This window comes from Canis lupus, chromosome 8 (genome assembly GCF_048164855.1).
Source record: "Canis lupus baileyi chromosome 8, mCanLup2.hap1, whole genome shotgun sequence".
Taxonomy (NCBI): Eukaryota; Metazoa; Chordata; class Mammalia; order Carnivora; family Canidae; genus Canis; species Canis lupus.
In genome coordinates this window covers 3,403,089-3,416,444 of record NC_132845.1, presented here as the reverse complement: position 1 = coordinate 3,416,444, position 13,356 = coordinate 3,403,089, and the positions used below count along the sequence as shown (strand labels likewise).

Genomic DNA, 13,356 nt, shown 5'->3' with positions numbered 1-13,356 from the left:
GCTTTGTGTACCTTGGAGCGTTTCCCCCCCCCCCCATCTCCAAAGGAGGCCCTGCCCCACTTTCTGAGACTTGGCATGTGGTTGGGATTACTGGGAGGCTTTTGAGCTTGCAGTTCACACAGCCCACTTGTCTTTGACAGTATGATATGTTCCTCTTTTAACTTCGCAGTACACAGCAGCGAGATCTCCCTTAAAGGCAACCTAACTCAATCTGTGCTTTCTGAAGTGTGGTTTGTTATCCACTTTGGCTGCTGCCAAAGTATAATATGACTTACTTTTTGCATTTGCATATAGTAAAAAAAAAAATGGTGTGGCCTTATCAAGATCAAGGGAGGGAATGCATGAAATCCCTGGACACTTTGAATTCACAGGAACTTCTTGGACCACACTAAGGCTTAAAATATGGTTTTAATCAAAATAGGAAGAGCTAGAGATTTCCGAAGCACAATTGTCCTTTACTTTGTTTCTTTAAGATAGGGGTAGGGGTCAGCCTTCTGGTTCCTCACCTTCTGAAAGAAGAGGGGTTATTTTTAGATTTATTTTATATTTATTATTTAATGTCACGTTACTATCCAAATGTTATGTTACCACTCTGATTTAATATGCTGCATAAATTTGAGTCCTGTCCTTGTCCCCCTCGCTGCAGTACTTGCCATTCCCTGTCATCCTCAGAAGGATACTTAAGAGTAGCCACGTACTGTGCCAAGCATGTCCTCAGTTGTCTCCGAGTATCACATACAGGCGGAAACGTTCACCTGGCCAGAGACGTAGAGGGCACACACATACCCATGGAGCTTACCCCAGCCTCTACCTTTGTTTCCTGGGCTCCTCTCATCAATGAAATAATCAAAAGTTTTCCATCACGTGCGGCTCCAGGGCACCCCCTTGTTTGAGTCTAGCCCGACAACTTTTCATATGGCTTAGATAAGACACTAGCCTTATCATTTGGAGTAGCCTCTCTGATGGAAATGATACTCCGTATTGGGGATCGAAAAGTCTCTGTGTTCTGATATTTTGAGCTGATGTCGTCTTTATATTTTCAGTGTTTCATGACGAAGGGGTATGTTTTTTTAAGGATCTCCGGATGATCCAGAACATTGCCACCAAATTGGCAATTGCTTACAATCCTGGTGGTTACAAGAAAGAATATGAGGCTCTTGGTTTCTAATAAGATTCATTATGTTTTTCACTTCTACTTTGATTTTTTCAGTTACAAAATTAACAAAGACTTTTGTGAATGTCAAAAAGTACATAATAGGCCTCAAAGTAAATGATTAGAGTTGGAAGCGCTCTCTCTGGCAAGAAGTATGGCCAGAAGGACGAGCAAACCCTTCACTACCTGCTTCCCCCAATGAAACAACCCTTACCCAGCAGGTGCCGCCTTGAAGAACTCTGGTGTTTCACACCACTGGGTTCTTGTTCCTTCTTGACTTTCTCCTTTCCCTCCGATTAGAGTTAATCACCCTTTCTCTCAGTTGTCCTTGACTCTCTTCACTTCTTTCATAGTTTATTATTAGTTAATGTATCTTGTGTTTCTGGCTAAGATGTAAAGCACATGAGGACAGGCAATATGTTTCATTTGTACTTAATAAATATTTTCATAATGAATTCATGCTGTCAGGATTGGTGTGCCTCTGGTCCTAGGACCATGTTTTGTAAAAAAAACAAAAACAAGAAACAAAAAATAGCTTCTCCAGAATTATGATGCTATTACAGGGTTTAGGCCGTGGAAAGGGCTAATGTGTTGGAGCCTTACCTGAGCATATGTCTTAGCTCTCATGCTTAGTAACTGTGTGATTTTAGGTTTAAGACACTTAATCCCTTTGGGTCTTTGTGGATTATGAAATCTAGGTTACACAATTACCTTAAGAATTAGAAGATGAGATATGTTAAGTACTGGACAGAGTCAGTACTCAACAAATGATGCTATTACTATTTGAAGTGCAGGTCTTCTAAAAGATCTTAATGTATGTTTATAGTCAGTTGAAAAGATCAGTGATTTATTTAAACGCTTCAACTTCTGTGTTGCTCTAACTTCTTATTTAATAGAGGTGTCAAAGAGAATCTTTATAAATACTAGCTACCTATTTCTCTAACTTCCTATATTTTTTCTAGTTCTTTTCTTTCTTTCTTTCTCTTTTTCTTTCTTTCTTTCTTTCTTTCTTTCTTTCTTTCTTTCTTTCTTTCTTTCCTTCTTTCCTTCTTTCTTTCTTTTTCTTTTGGAGGGGAGATGACCACTAACATAGGAGACTGCATAGGCCAAGACATTTTTCAACTTCATAATGACAAAAAAAGGCTTTGTTGTCAAAACTAAATGTCTTAAAATGCCACCCAAGCGCTTTATTAGAATTGATGAAATTCTTGCCAATCTTTTTTTTTTTTTTTAATTTTAGACCCATTACCTCCCAGGCTGACAAATAAAGCTATTTAAAAAGTATATATGTTTCATTGTGTGGCCTTTAACTTGCATAATGGCAGACTAATTACGGACCATATTAATGGGAAAACTTTTGGTGTCAGCTAAAGGAAGAGATTTCCTTACGAATCTTATTTTTACATTCCCATGTCTACTGAGAGGTCCCCTATGGAAACTTTGGTGATATACTTTGGAAATCCAGAGGCAAGTGGTATTTCTAGTTAATTTGTTCATTTGCAGCAATAGTCTTGTGCCTCATGTACCTTTTCTGTGAAATACAGTGGAAGAAAATGTGAGTGGAGGGAAAAAAATAGAAATGATAGGGTTGAACATGTATCAACATAACAAGCACTGACATTTTGATTGTTGAAGTCAAGGATGAAGTCTGTCAGTGGTGAGACTGGCCCCAGGGTCCTGCATTCCCATGAGTGTCCTGCCAGTGTCTTCTTACAGGATACAGATGGTAGTGTGGGTTTGTTCAGAAAGGGTTAATTCTCACTCAGGCTTGCTGTCTGTGAGTCCTCTCTTGGGTTGACCATAAACTCTGGTCTCAAGGGCCTGAAATATCTCACAATCTTCTCATATTGTTCAAATTAGAATGCTTTTGTTTTAAGTTTAGCATTTGTTATGTTAATGGGAGAGAACGTTCCTATTGTGATCAATTCTTCACGTAAGAGCTTATACCAACTGAGGGATTAGAGATATGCCCAGAAATATATTGATTGTCTTGCTTAAACCAAAGGCTGTACTTAGTTATCAGTGTTTTTTCTTCCTTTGTCTTCAGAGAAATATTTTGTGTCAGAGATTGTAACCATGTGTTAATGACTATAAAATAATGAAATTCAGGAATAGCAGCTCTATTTTTTTTTCTTTTGTGTGTATGTGCCATCTCTTCTTTTGTTATAAGAGATTAGAAAGTGCTGAACAACTAGAAAGAAAATAATTGGAAATGAAATCAGGGTAAAATGAATAGAAAAAAATTCTAATCAGTTGATGAAAGCATGCCATTTGGCATTGGGTCTTCTTTCAGTTCTAACATATTGTCTTATTCTTCAAAATCTAATCTCTAAGATTGAGAAATCCAAAATTAGGAAAAAGAGGAATATCACACAAAAACCATGAGTTTACAAGTGACATCATGCAGGCTTCCTTTTTTGTTTCTTTGCCTATTCTAAATAAAACTGGAAAATGTAATGTAGAAAAGGGTTGCTTCTGTATTTTAGTAAATATACGTGGCTAGAAATATTTGAATTAGGGCCTATTGTGAACTTTTAAACCCATTCAAACTGATAAGGATTTCCTCTACAGAATTGCACTGAATCATTTGTATCAAACAATTAAAATTAGTGCTAAATATATGTCAGAAAAAAAGGGAAAATTACTTTAAAGAGTAAAATTGGAAATTACTATGAAGTAATTAAAATATGAAATCTAATAGTAAATTTTACTTATTTTTATTTATTTTATTTACACATATACACACATATATAACAGTATGCATACATATATATATACAGGTGCAGGTAAATGCTTGCATACACACTCATGTGTCAAATTGTAGTCCATTACTAATAAATGCATTGGAGATAATATGCTAGAAGTATGATAAATACATCATTGTCTAAAGTATATTCTTTGGAGCAATAATTCCAAACAGTAGTCTGCAAATAAACGGTTTCAAATAAACTTAAAAACTGTAATTACTATACTCTCCTCTAAAGCATATACAGAGTAAATGTGTATAAGATTCTTTAAAAGCAATTTTTCATCATGGTGTCTGTGGTAGTCAGAATATTGGCCTTCAGAGGCGTTCATGTCCTAATCCCTGGAGGATGTACATATGTTACCTTAATAGTGAAAGGGAAAATAAGGGAAGGGAGAAGAAATGTGTGGGAAATATCAGAAAGGGAGACAGAACATAAAGACTGCTAACTCTGGGAAACGAACTAGGGGTGGTAGAAGGGGAGGAGGGCGGGGGGTGGGAGTGAATGGGTGACGGGCACTGGGTGTTATTCTGTATGTTAGTAAATTGAACACCAATAAAAAAAAAATAAATAAATAAAAAAAAAAAAAAAAAAAATGGTAAGGAGTAATTAGAGTTGAATATGGAATTAAGGTTGCTTATTAACTGAATTTAAAATAGATTATCCTAGATTATTGGGTAGGCTCATTGTAATCACAGGTGTCCATGAAAGTAGAAGAGAAGGATAGAAAATAGATCATAATGATGTGATGTGAAGACTAACCTAGCTTTGAAGATGGAGGAAGGAGCCATTGGCCACTGAATGTGGACAACCTTTAGAATTTGGAAAAAAAAATAAGGAGAAACATCACTCCTAGAACATTCAGAAAGGAATGCAGCAGACCTGCCTATGTCTCAATTGTAGCCCTGGAAGACTGTTTTTGAATTTCTAACCTACAGAACCGTAAGACAGTAAGTTTCATGTTGTTTTAAGCCAGGAAGTTTCTGGTAATTTGTCAGAGAAGCCATAAACAACTAATACATGGGTTGTGTCTGTTGGATTATTTACTGTGTGCCACACTCTGTACTAAGTGCTTATTATATTATATGTAATCAACCTCAAAGGAGATAAAATATAAATATTATAATTATCCCTATTTTATGAACAAGGAAATTGGGGGAGGGGAGCTCATGTAGGTTTGACAAATTATACAAAATAATACAAATAAGAAATAGCAAATCTAGGGCTCAAATTAAAGACCAACTACAGAATTGGTGCTTTACATTTCTTATCGCTCAACTTTTACCAAACTTACTTGACACTAAAACTCTCCATTTCTCTCCAATATGCCTGTTTATTTTGGGAAACTCTACTGTAAGTGGAAAGAGACTATATTTAAGAGACAAAGATCCAAATTCCAAATTTGTTATTAAATTCCCATATAATTTTGGCTAAATAATCTTACAGTTCTTGGCCTCAATTTATTTAGGTATTGATGGCCCACAAACACTCCCTGTTCTCATGGGACTGAGTCCCTTCCTTGGCTTTATTTATACCTACAGTTAAAAGGATTTTGTATCCATCAACTTATTTGCATTATTTACAATTCCCGAAGGGCCGATGAATAGGTACATTTTTCCCATTTTATAAATATGAAAAATTGAAGTGCAAGGAAAGTTGAATTTCTTGTTGCAGATCAAAGAGATAGTAAATAGCAGAGCCAGGTCTTAAATGGATGTCATCTGTCTCCTAACCAAAGCTCTTTCCACTGTAATCCATTTAGTCATATTTTAATAAACATTGCAATACAAGATTCTTACCAAATGCTTTCCTTTCTATACCCATCTAAATACTGATAAAATTAATATACTGCCAGCCAATGTATACTTTAATCAAATCCATTGAGGAAATGTCACTAACAACATATTGTCTTAGTTTTCCTTTGCAAAATGTTTCATATATTTACATCTAGAGAATAATTCCAATAAAAGAAAACAAACAGAATAATGTTACTCTTACCAGGGTGGTGTCAGTAGTTGGAAATATTTTTTTAAAGCTCCACAGGATACTCTGACTAGAAGCCAAGGCTATAAGAAAAGCTTTAGATATGATCATGTAACCTACTCTAGAAGCTTAGAATTTTGCCAAATAAACTGAATGCTACTTTGAATATAATTTTACTTATTAATTGATGAGAATGTAGGCAGAGCTGTAAATCAGAAATAGAATGGAGTTTTTAAGTGAAATTACCTAGATTTCAATTCCCACTTTACCGTGATTAGCATCATTTCCTTTCATGAAAAATGTTAAGTTATATAATCAATGAGGGTCAGTTTAATCAGCTGTGAAATGAGGATAATCAGGCCTGTCTTTGAGGGTTCTTCTCACCTAATAGGTATGTAAGTATTTCATTTCATTACTGGCACACCTCTAAAATCAGTTTGGACTAAGAACCCTTTCAAAATATTCCAATATTTAATGTTCAAACTTCGATCGTAGTTATTTGTTTGCCTATTTATCCACTGGATTCTAAGTGTCTCAGAGGTTAAGATGATGTCTTATTTACGGTTTATCTTCAGCTTCTAGCATGTGGTCTGTCCTCCAAGAGACATTCGTTAAATATTTGTTGAATGAATGAGACTCTTCCCTGACTATTAATTAGCTGACTTAGAATGTCTGACTTTGTGGAGCTATTTTTAAAAATCAGTGATAAGGAGGGAAAAAAGCTTAAAACGAAAAACAAAATGCACTTTCCTACTCCATCTGTCAATTCTAACTTTTTCCTTTTCTGTCTGTAAGCATCCAATCATATGATAGTCTCATTTGAATCTGTAACATATTTAAGTAAATCTCTGTACTATATATAGAGTCTATGCATAACTACAATTGATGACTTTGATTAAACATATTTAACATATCTGATGTAAAATTTGCTATCTTTTTGTGGTTAATAAATCTTTCAAACACCTCCTCAATATTAATATATTGATTCAGTATTCATAATGTTTGTGAAGTCTGATTTATTTTCCATATCTGGCCAAGAGAGACTTACATCTAGAACTAACAAGATAAATCTTACACAGATTTGTGTAAAGTGGAACAAAATAAATATTCAAAAGACTTCTAAAATCACATAAAATCCCCTTTCCAGTTTAAAACTGACAATTCATTACTCTTTTAAATTGTGGGTACTTGAATGGGATGTCAGTTTGGGTTATAAAATTAACTCACTCTTGCCAGCCACTGTTATCATCTTGTCCTAGCTCAGAACAAAAAGAGCAAGATAGAAAAAAAAAATTGCTTTTGAATTTAGAAGTGGTTTGGTGAGATTAACCAAACAGTAACAAAGCAATCATGTTCAACAAACACAAGGAACATTAAAAGGCTATGTTTTATTCTAGGGTGTATCTTTGAAGAAAGAAAAAAGTAAACTTTCAGAATCATGCCCAGTAGAGAAACACTCTTCGGTTTTCAGTCCTATTTTGCCTGATTTGGGGGGCCACTTTATGAGAGAAAAGCCACAAGCCATTTCAAATGGGCTCCTGCAGATACGCCCTGCTATGTAGCAGCATGAAGCAATCCCTTCTCCAAAGCGTCATCTCTGTGAATTAACCATTACACCTTTCATCTTTAGGATGGTGCCCACAGAGCATTGTAGCAGAGACTAATTGTTTTGAATGCCTCATAAGCAATCCAAAGGGAACTCTCCAAGTATCTCAGCAGCAAGAGCCCTTAAAACCACTGGTACCATAGGAAATTCCATATTTAAAAACCTGAGTGCTTTCAAGTGATTTGCCCTATGTCAACAGTTAAACTTTACCCTGTTTTAAAACTGCACGTGTATTTAAGAAATAAGGAACAATAAGTCAGCTCATTTTCTTAGATTTGAGAAAAGAAGGAAATAGAAAATAGGAAATAGAAATATTAACACACGAATTAATTTGGAATAGAGACACATGATGGTTTAGATGCTGCTGTAAGGGATTAATAACTATGACAACTGATTACACAGAGTTAAGATAATATAGTGTATATGTGGAAGATGTTTAGGCATCAAACTGAAATTACCATAAGGGTCCCAAGACCCATTGGAGTTGAGCGATTTGATAGGTCATAAAGGTAGTAACAAAAGGAGTCAAGTAGACCTAAGTTTAAAATCTGTTTCTTTCCCAGTTGGAGGACCTCTTAGAGCGTCCTTTCTACCTTTTGAGGTGAGTTGTCCACCTTCTGAGGACGTTATATAGTACTGAAGCATCTGACGGGGCTCCTGTCACACTTCATGTTGGACTCATGTTCGTTTTTTTCTCTTTCTGTTCTCTTTGGAGTTCCAGCACATTTGCTAGAATAGTTCAGTGTTTGAATTAAAATTGTCATAATTCAGACTTGTAACTGTGGTTAAGATTTTGGACATGTTTGCATTAAATGAGGATGAAAGCTGTGCTGGAGAAGATTTAGAGGCATGTTATAGAGAAGAGACCAAGTGACTATTTCAGCTGGACCTAACTGGTGTCTTTTTCACATTCTGTCTCTGCTATTTTTTTATCTCTTCAAATACATTATTTCATGCTTTTAACAAAGGTTAAGTCAATGTATTGGCCAGTTATGTTCACATTAAATTGGAGTCAGTAAGTGCTATGTAGTTTCTAGACACCTACTTTGGAGATACAGTAATGAACACAGAGACCAGACCTAGAATTTGCTTTTAAATCTTTATGAAAATGCTCTCTTTTTATGTGTTTCATCTGCATTGAATTAGAAATAGTATATTCTCTTATAAATATTGATCACTTTTGGTTTAAAGTTTTTCAAATAAAGTACTGGTAGAGAATGAAATAATGCACCATATGGCAGAGACAAGAGGAAATTATTTCCTATCATGTTTTTCCCTGGAAACAACTGGAGTTACCTCATGGGCTGGCTGGTAATTAAAATAAGAATAATAAAAATAAGAAAATCCTAGAGGTGAAAGTAAAAGGGAGAATCTTTCTGATCCTCAGCTGACTTACTAAAGACTGTCTTTACTAATTGCTTCTTGGAGGTAGGTAAGAGTTAAGCATAGCTAAGAGATAAGGGGCTGCCTCTAGGAACACCTGAAATCCCGGTTATCAGGATGCAAAATACACAATTCACCTAATACTGTATTGTGTTGTTTAGTATTGTGTTGTTTAGTTGATTGGATGGTTTTGATACAGAGAAAGAGTTAATAGACCGTATATTTCTAATGAGGCTTCAAAATGTCATTTTATTAAATCATAAGTGTATTTAATGTGCTTGTCCAATCTGCCTGTGAGAATAATGTGTTAAATCTCTTATTATATATGGATTCATTTCTTCGGAAAGCAATTACTATTGGATCCTGCTTTAAACATATTCTCTTTTTATTTTACTTTCTAATTCTTCCTTTTTTTAAATTTTTATTTATTTATGATAGTCACAGTGAGAGAGAGAGAGAGAGGCAGAGACACAGGCAGAGAGAGAAGCAGGCTCCATGCACCGGGAGCCCGACGTGGGATTCGATCCCGGCTCTCCAGGATCGCGTCCTGGGCCAAAGGCAGGCGCTAAACCGCTGCGCCACCCAGGGATCCCTAATTCTTCCTTAATCAGAGAGACTATTCTAGACTATAGTTAAACTCAGAAAGTAAATTTTATTTTATTTGTTCCATCAAGAACCTGAAAGACGAGTTAATGGCCAATGGGTCTCAAATTGTTTAACTTAATAAGTAATCTTCATGATTTTGATTTTTATTGATTATATTTACATTGTTCTAAGAATTTGCTTCTAGGTCAGAGGAAAACTCCAACTAAACAGTGAACTTCATTAATATGAGTAATATATAAATATAAAGAAAACTGTTTATCTAAAAATACAGGAATAGATGAGAATTTTACATTTTAATTCATCAAAAATTTAATTCAACAAAAATATTATGATTTTAAAGTAAATAAACGTTATCTAAACACATAGTTTCAGTTATAGTGAGAAAAAGTTAACTTTTTTTGTTGTTGCACACAGAAGCATTAAAAACTCATTTGAAAATTGAAACTGAGTATTTTTTCAAATATCTCAACCAAAATATTGGATCAAATATCTGTATTCTTAAGACAGAGTTACATAGTGAGAAAAAAACAAGTTGATTACACAAAAATGCCCGGATTAAAGAAGAAGAAGAAGAAAAAAAAAAAAAACCTTCCATAATCCTTTGGGAACATTCTATTTTTGCAAATACTGAAGGTTGCTGCTGTAGCATTCATTCAAAAGTTGTACTAGGGATAGACTGGATTACTGAGCCTGTGTTGGAAGCTTTGTATGGAGTAGGCTCGCATGTTTGGTATGATACGTAGTAGAATCCACACTGCTGACTGTGGGGTCACACAGCCTTGTTCTACACAGATGTGTGTATCAGGAGTAAAATTGCCAGATGCCAGTGTTGTCTTGATTTTGAGTTCTTTCTGGACACCGATTGAGTGCGTGGATGCCAAATGAGTAGAAATTCTAATAAATGTGACCATTCTTCAGTGAGTTTGCTTGCAGAAACAGGAAATTGTGTAAGGATTGGCCTATGCAAACTCTAGTGTAAATTTGTTCCCAGCTGCCTTCATGCAGACAGACGTTACTTCTTAAGAAGAGACTGCTAGTTTGGGCAGCCCTAGTGGCGCAGTGGTTTGGCACTGCCTGCAGCCTGGGGTGTGATCCTGGGAACCTGGGATCAAGTCCCATGTCGGGCTCCCTGCATGGAGCCTGCTTCTCCCTCTGCCTGTGTCTCTGCCTCTCAGTCTCTCTCTCTCTCTCTGAATAAAATAAATAAATCCTAAAAAAAAAAAAAAAAAAAAGAGAGACTGCTAGTCTTGCCAAGCCCTATGTTGGAAGAAACACAGAAATAAATCCTGACTTACAGTGTTCAAAAGTTTAAGGAACATCGCTACTACATTAAATTTATAGTACTTTATGAGACTTTGTGTCTACCATGACAATTGTAGAATGAAAAGAAAGTCAACTTGATTATTATTTGGAGATCATGCCACAGACATCAAACAATTATGTCCAGTCATGTAGAATTGGCACATAAGAGTTGTTAACCATGCTATTTTATAATGTATAATATAATTTATCTGTTAATAATATAAATTAATTTCATTAAGTAATATCTCCTTGAAATAATGTTATTTTTTAAAGAATTTATTTATTTATTTATTTATTTATTTATTTATTTATTTATGAGAGAGAACACAGCAGGAGGAGGAGCAAAGGGAGAGAGACAGAAAATCTCAAGCAGACTTTGTGCCAAACCCAGAGCCTGATGGGAGATTAGGATCCACAACCCTGAGATCATGACCTGAGCCAAAATTAAGTCAGCCCTCAACTGACTGAGCTACCCAGGTGCACCAAAATAATGTTATTAATAAACATACCCAAGCTCCCTCTTTTTCTCTTGGTATGATGCTGATTGATGTAGCTGCTCCCCTTACATCACAACTGCTTTTGTCCCTAAGGCACTGTTTTGTACTGGATTTCATTTGGGCTAGATAAAAAGATAGACTACAGCACTTTAATATAATACATACCAGAGTGATGAAGTCATCACTGGAAGCTCTTGTACCATGTAAATAGTAAAAGCAAAGTAATAAATCAGTTGTTATTAAATGAATAAATAAGACTGATATAAATTATAAGACCAGAAATTTGTTTCTGCACACTAACATTAAAGTCAATAAATAACAGCATGCATACCACATATCTGACTGATTAATCGATAGGAAAATTATTATTTATATAAATATATATGTGAGATCCTTTAAAGAAAGAGAGAAAATGTGTAACGGAAATGTGTTTGAACACATACCAAAATTTATAGATGATCAGTCTTGTCACATGATTAAATGCATCACCTTAGTCATGGGACTTCCAGGACATCTCTAGATGAAAGATTGAGGTCATAATGGGGCTCGTTGACTGATTTAAAACTAACAATACCTGACATATTAAATATCTTAGTTGAAATGCTATCATCATATAAAAATCTTTTGTCAAGTTTGGTTAATATTTTATAAAATGAAGTGCAAAGAAATAGCATTGAAAATAAAATTCCTGCTTTAATTTTGCTGGGGAGCAGAAGAATTTTAAGCCAAATAAGATTTATTATTTTAGCAAATATACTAAAGATATGAACGGACATTAAAAAGTGGTTATATACCATCACAGTGGTATCAAAAGTCAGCAAGGCTTGTATTGGTGCAGAGAAGTAAATGTGGGCTTGCGTAATAGTAATATGAAGACAACTTAGTTTTATGATCTTTTGACTGTGATCTCTGGAGATTTACATATTTTGGAACAAGTTTCTTCACCTTTATTTGATCTAAATATCCCTATTCTTTTTTTTTCTTAAGATTATTTATTAATTTGAGAGGGAGAGAGAAAGAAAGAAAGAGCATGCACTCGTGCAGGCGGAGGGAGAAGCAAACTCCCGGCTGAGCTGGGAGCCCAATACAGGGTTGATCCCTGAGCTGAGGGGAGGTGCTTAACCAACTGAGCCACCCAGGTGCCCCAGGATATCCCTATTCTTTTTTTTTTTTTTTTAAATTTATTTTTTATTGGTGTTCAATTTACTAACATACAGAATAACCCCCAGTGCCGTCACCCATTCACTCCCACCCCCTGCCCTCCTCCCCTTCTACCACCCCTAGTTCGTTTGGATATCCCTATTCTTAACGTAACTAAATTTCATAGATAGATTAAAAACTACAAATAGGAAATTGATAAAGGAGGATTAATCATAGCATTTTAATAATTCATTGGTCGATTCTAGCCTCAAATAGTTTATCCTGGTCCCATAATATAGCTAATAAGCAATTATCACAAGGAAACATGAAAATATAATCTATAAGTGAATATGAATGATATATATTAGAAAGTGTATTTTAGAATTAGCAATAACATCTTGTTGCTCATATTGTAGTTATTGTGCTACCTAAATGTATTCATTAAAAAATTTATAGGGGTGCCTGGGTGACTCAGTTGGTTAAGCGTCCCAACTTCTGATTTTGGCTTAGGTCATGATGTCAGGGTCATGGGGTCGGGCTCCATGTTCACCAGGGAGATTCTCTCTCCTTCCACCTCTCCTCCACACTTGTGCTCTCTCTCTCTCTCAAATAAGTAAAATCAATCAATCAATCAATCAATCTTTTTTTAAAAAAAGGATAAATTATATGTGCTCTAGTAGAGCACTTAGCGATGAATGTTTTAAAAATGATCATAGTTTCAGTCATGACCTTACAGATATTGGGTTAGAGTATGAAAAGGTAAAATTTATTAAGTTCCGAAGTGATAGATTTATATTTGAGATAAAATAACAACTTATAAGAGGTTTAGGTCAAACTTGAAGAAGTGGGTAGGTCCCACTGTATAGCACTGAATTTTGGGGCTGAATAAATAAACAGTATCTGACCAAGCAAATCATCACATAGAGCACAGCTGCTATA

The 13,356-nt window shown here is 35.2% G+C and overlaps 1 protein-coding gene and 1 long non-coding RNA gene across 7 annotated transcripts in view; one reads left to right on the top strand and one right to left on the bottom strand.

The window, feature by feature from the left end:
• NEGR1 (neuronal growth regulator 1) overlaps window positions 1-13,356 on the top strand; it is an 812,983-nt gene that overhangs the window by 354,756 nt on the left and 444,871 nt on the right. The window lies entirely within an intron of this gene.
• LOC140637780 (uncharacterized) overlaps window positions 1-13,356 on the bottom strand; it is a 33,676-nt gene that overhangs the window by 11,597 nt on the left and 8,723 nt on the right. For 3 of the 5 annotated variants that reach the window (XR_012034815.1, XR_012034812.1, XR_012034814.1), the window contains 2 exons: window positions 11,721-11,793; window positions 11,443-11,470 (listed from right to left, as the gene is read on the bottom strand). The exons of 1 other annotated variant lie outside the window; for it this stretch is intronic. This is a non-coding gene — a long non-coding RNA (uncharacterized lncRNA). The remainder of the gene's footprint in view (window positions 1-11,442; window positions 11,471-11,720; window positions 11,794-13,356) is intronic. One more of the 5 variants, XR_012034813.1, reaches the window with a different exon arrangement.